The sequence below is a fragment of the Dermacentor silvarum genome, chromosome 9, assembly GCF_013339745.2.
Source record: "Dermacentor silvarum isolate Dsil-2018 chromosome 9, BIME_Dsil_1.4, whole genome shotgun sequence".
Classification (NCBI taxonomy): domain Eukaryota; kingdom Metazoa; phylum Arthropoda; class Arachnida; order Ixodida; family Ixodidae; genus Dermacentor; species Dermacentor silvarum.
The window spans coordinates 139,835,376-139,841,375 of NC_051162.1; positions in this window are offsets into that span (position 1 = coordinate 139,835,376).

Here is a 6,000-nt window from a genome sequence, read left to right on the forward strand (position 1 = left end):
ATATCAAACCTTGTTAAGATCTTTCCCAAATCCGAATTTTCATCGCTATTTTATAATGAATAAAGGATATGGTTTTCTGCACAGCAAAAAATACTGCAGCAGTAACTGTACTAAATCCATGAGTGTTACACCCCAAACTGCAGTGTCATGTACGTTAATAAATTATCATGCTCCATTTCTTCGCATGATGCATTGTGCCCCACACTGTTGGCGTACTGCGATAACAATAGAAGGTACTCGTTACAATCGAAGGCTTTTGTGACTATTCATGAAAAAAAAAAAATCTGCATTGCGTCAACGCAACACTGGCAGAAACTGATATGATACTGTGTGAGGAACTATGTCTGGCGCTTCTGTGAATAGAAATTGCCGCGCAAGTGCCACTGAAACAAAGATATGTAATGTCTAAACGGCAGTAGCCATCTCTCGCGCCTTGCGTCGGCTCACAGATATGCGTGCGTGAAGCACTGGCTGCAGATGGCCAGCGAACAATGCAGTGGCTTAAAAATGTGCTGTAAGGTAAAGTGTGCGTTTATCTTTCCGTTATTCAAAGTCACAGCTTAGCAATATGACAATGTTCCGTGCAAATTGCTTTTCCCAAGCTTGCCTGAGTGAATTGCAATGTCGTGGCGCTGTGCAGACTTGGATGTGCAACGTGTGCCTCCTTCTGAGAATAGTATGCAGTGCACAAGAAATACGCGCAAAACGTGACGTGAGCGAAGACGAGGGAATTGCGAAAGTCGAAAGACAAATATATTATTTTCTCTGTGAATTGTTTAGGAATGAGTATAACCTTCTAGGGATATAAGCCGCTATTTTCAGGCTTGTGTGGCTGTGTACTATGAAGAGGTTTCCTTGTTTGACCATTCTGCTTGTTTCGGCTTTACTTTCTCCTCTGTCCAGGATAAATGACAATCCGTCATGGGCACTTGCAGGGAATCCTTCGAATAATCCTTTTAGACCTCCCGTCAGCACTATAAGACCAAAGTTCACTCCGCCGCCTCGTCGTCCACGCAGTCAAAAACCTAAGAGTACGTATGTTGTGTTTTTTTCTTCTAAACTAATCTTTATTTAGTAAAAACGCTGCCACTGGGGTGAATCTCAAAAGGGGCAATATGAACGCCATAACACGTTGTACTTTTTCTTCTTGATCCGCGCGACTTGCCACTACAAATACACATAAATGAATCTTACGAAAAGTCATTACGAATTTTTTAGCATTCGGCGTCCTGCTCTAAGGGATTAAGCTTTAATGCAAAAACGAAAACATGTTTAATTTATGCTCAATTTGGCACTGCCATTGTGGTTAGAATTTTCCCTCCGTCATGAAAGAACAATTGAAAGTGTGGTTTAGACTTTGCGTGTTGTAATATGCGTTGATTTGTGAGAAGTTCATTTGATTATTCTTGGTTGTAAATCGGATATAATCGTTACTTCTGCAAGCCATGTAGAATCGAAGATAAATAGGAAATATGACGGGACTAAAACAGGTGATGTTGTGGTTAGCACAAGTGCAAGCTATGCATGTGGTTGAACGATGTGAAATTGTTCTATATGATGGGCAGTAGTTCGGTGTGCCCCAAAAAGCAAAATGCTGGCACCATACACCGGGAGTTCTTGTATGTTAGTTTTGTGGAAGTGTTTTTGTACTTGAAATAATATACAGTCTTGTAGGTTGCTAAAACTCGGAAAATAATTATAAGCAAATGTACTTTTACTGCAGGTGGCGGCTCAAGCAGGTGCATGCCATGAGAACATCTGTATGAACGAAAGAATGGATAACAAGCCCGCACGTCTTCAACGATTTGGCTGAGCATCCCCACGGAAAAAGTAGAAGTGTGCTGTAAACACTTCTTTTATTGATGCGAACCTTGCAGTGAATTTTTTTTCCGATTATTGCAAATCATTTAGGGTCACTCTCGGGATTGAACTAGACTAAGAAGCTTCAATATCCAATGTACAATGCCAGCATGAAGCCAAGTCTAGAAAAGGGAAGTTCCGGTTGTGCCTAAAGTGCACAATAAATCGCTGCAGTATGGGAACTTGAAACTCCCGGCCAGTTTAACAAACTTCTTTCTAAAATGGCGGAACTCGAGATATGCTTCAAGAGTAATTTTCAAAAAAAAAGAACAATAAGTGCCTAGCAAGTCTTGTGGAGAGGACGAACTGCGACAATTGGCAATTGCCGCATCGATAATGACGTGCTCACTACCCTGCGCTATCTATAGCCGCCAACACGAAATAAACTATTCAACTGAGATGGCGTGTTTTACGCAAACGCATGTATTCGCAAAAGCTGTACCCGTTCTAATCCAAACAATTGCCTAGGCTTGGCTCATCTCACCGCAGAATAATATGCAGAAACTTTACTTACAATCGGCATCCTGAAAATCAGAACATTTTGATATTTTGTCTAGATGACAAAGACAGAATACAAAAAAAAACCTCAGTGTCATTTCACTCTGTTAAGGTGGATCACCAGCGGAGCTCTATATATGGTGATAAACTATATTGATTTAAATAAAGACACATACAACATGAATGGCCAGTTACTGCCGTCTTTTTTGTTACTAAGGTGACTATAGCTTTGTGGTCGCTATGGTAGACGGTCATGGGTTCTGTGGCGATGTTTGAGCGGGAATGGGTGCCAAGGCGGAGCGGGGCGTTAGCTGCATCCTGCCGCCTTCGCGCACACTGCCGCTTCTGCTCAAGCCGTCGTTCTTCGTAGGCATGCTGTTCTTTCTCGGTCCGCACAATACGCGGCCTGCCCATTACACGGCCGGAACGCCACTGAGAGACATGCCTATGACGTGCGTGACCTCACCAGCCAAAGGGACACACCCATTGGCTATTAACGCGAAGGCGTTATGGGCCCCGTGTCGCAGAAAATCCGGCAGTTGGCGTCGGCGTAAGGATCGGCATTTGGTGGAAATAATCATGCCGAACCGCATCATCCCCAACCACCCCGACCACACAGGCCCTCCACGTGGCGCAAGGCGTTAGTGAACAAAAATTCAATTTCTCAAAGTAAAATTCGTCAGAAAATAGGTAAACTACGACTTAACCACAAACTACAGGCGTGATAGCATCGGATTGTAATCTGAGTATGCGAGAAAAGAGCCTGATAAGCAGCCAGGGATCTTTGAATGCTATCTCGTTCCACTCTTAAAGGCGAAGCTTAAGCGTTCTCCAATTCTGATGCGGTTCGCGTACTTTGGTTCTAGGCAACATTGAGGGGAAAGTTGAAAACCAAGTCTTTCTAAATTTTGGACACGCGCGCGCCTCAGGGCAACAGCAAACAATTATAAAATAATAAAAAAAGGTCCTAGGACCTTAAATACTTTGACATAAGATGGCTTAAATTGCTCCTCTAAAAATGCCTTCCCAGCAATGCATTTGTGTTTAAAAGTGAAGCCGACTTTACGGAGATCAGTGTAAGCTTAGTCTTTGTAAGCTGACTTTCCCACGTTGTGGACTGCACTGAAGCGTACTCATAAAGAAAAAAAAAATGTGATGCGAGTGGAGCTCGATAACGCTGCCGCGTTCCACTCTTAAATGCGAAGCTTAAGCGTCCTCGAATGTTTAAATGCAGATGGGGCACACCGGCGATACGATTTTGCGTTGTATCGAGGCTATGGTGTTTTAAGTGCGAAGCACTTTAGGGGCCCGGCTTGAAAGAGTCGAGCCTCGGGAATTTTGTAAATAAGAAGTTTTCACACACACTTTAGGGGCCCAGGCTGTTGGCGTCTAATGTGATGTTATGTCGTCGTGGTCACGCGCAAAAACAAGATCTTTCGAAAACTTGCGCCTCGCTGACTTGATATATACCAAAATTGGCATGCAAGGATACGGATGTATGAGGGTCATTCCACGCGAAACGTCCCAGCCCAAAAAGCGACCATCGTTGATTTTCTTGAAAAAAATTGGGCTAGATGGCTATTGTGTGAATAAGGTTTCACCAAAGTGTTTTGGTCGAAAAAATCTTTTCGATCACGTCAGTGCTCTTTCAATTTTCTGCGAAGAAGCATTAGTTGGTTGGAGGTACCCGCCGTGGTTGCTCAGTGGCTATGGTGTTGGGCTGCTGAGCACGAGGTCGCGGGATCGAATCCCGGCCACCGCGGCCGCATTTCGATGGGGGCGAAATGCGAAAACACCCGTGTACTTAGATTTAGGTACACGTTAAAGAACCCCAGGTGGTCCAAATTTCCGGAGTCCCCCACTACGGCGTGCCTCATAATCAGAACTGGTTATGGCACGTAAAACCCCATAATTTTTTTTGGTTGGAGGTAAATTTTTTTATTCAAGTCTGAAACTAGGTGTAATAACAAATTTTATTTTTGAGCATTCTATATGCATCCTTCTTTCATATAATGTGATAACTGAATGCATTTTAGAATTTAACGCGTTTATTTGGATCAGTAAAAAAGCCAGAAATGTTGCGTTTTCAGAAATTTTTTCACACAAACTGCGCAAATTTTTTAACCACAATATTTTTCCTACCTTTTTGCATGTTGCCATAGTGTATTCTAAAAATAATTTGAAATTCTTAAGGCATATATGTTTTAGAAAAACACCTCCAAAGTTGGCAAAAAATGAATTTTTTGCGAGATTCAGGCGACACTTAAGCCTTAAGGCCCTCCAGGCAAAAATATATCAGATAGCTCAATATGCGCACAGAACTCTTAGCTTGTGATTTAGAAATTTTTATTCGAGTAAATTTTGTCTGAACTGAGAAAAAAAATTTGAAGTCAGCAGTCAATATGATCAGTAGGCACTGCGTTCGTGCCCCCGCTCCCCTCGTCGTCCGCTCGTTGTCGGCTGCGTCGCCGTCTGCCGACCAGCAGACGGCGGCTAGTATATGGGGTGTTCATTTTTAGGATTTATGGAATTTTTAAAAATCGCCTTAGCAGATATCATATTTATAGTCATTGAGCTGGATTGTTCTGACGTGGACAATACTCGCACGAGAAATCGAAATGCATATTGAATTAATAAACAAATAACTGCTAATTACCTAATTATTTCTTCATCGCGCATATTGCAATTTACGAATTGCAGCCAACGACTTTGAAAAACGCATCCACTTGAAATTAATTTCCACGATGACACTAATGTTGAGATGTTATTTCCTAAAGTGTGGGACGAAATAGGTGGGCGTTCCGGTTATTTTTGTCCTTTAATGCACAGATTAGCATTTTGTTAAATAAATCTAAATTTCGCTTGAAAGCGAAGTATCGATTGCCATAGCAAATTAGTGGACAGCTGTAGGAAAATCGGGAAATTTTCAGGTGCAAGTTGGAATCCGCTAGCGCAAGACAGGAGTAATTGTAGATCGCAGGGAGAGGCCTTCGTCCTGCAGTGAACATAAATATAGGCTGCTGCTGATCATGATAATAGGACGTAAGGATTTATCGGCCATATAAACTTGTAAACATAGGCATGTAAACATAGGCATACTAAGTAAATTAAGAAGCATGGTGACACACGTGCACAAGCAAACACGCACACCTCTCACTCGATGACCGCGGGAACTCGCTGTCAAAACGTTGGGGTGAGGCAGCACGGCAGCAGCACCCGGAGTAGAAGGCTGCTTCTCCCGTCTACGTGGGGAGTAGGGAGGGGGGGGGGGGCGTTCTACTCCGGGTGGCTTGTATCTTGAAAGCGATCTGCGTCGTGGACCGAGTCCGCCCTGCGCTGTGTTTTCGCAGCTTAGTTCACGTTGATGGGAGTGCCAGCACGAAGGTCAATTCGATCGCTGCTGTCGCCGCGCTGCCTCACCCCAGCGTTTTGTATTGTCCGCGTCAGAAGAATCGAGCTCAAGGACTAGAATTATGATATCTGCTAGAGGCGATTTTTAAAAATTTAATAAATCTTAAAAATGACCACCCCATACACTAGCCGCCTTCTACTGGTCGGCAGACGGCGACGCGCAGCCGACAACGAGCGGACGACGAGGGGAGTGGGGGCACGAACGCAGTGCCTACTGATGATATTGATTGC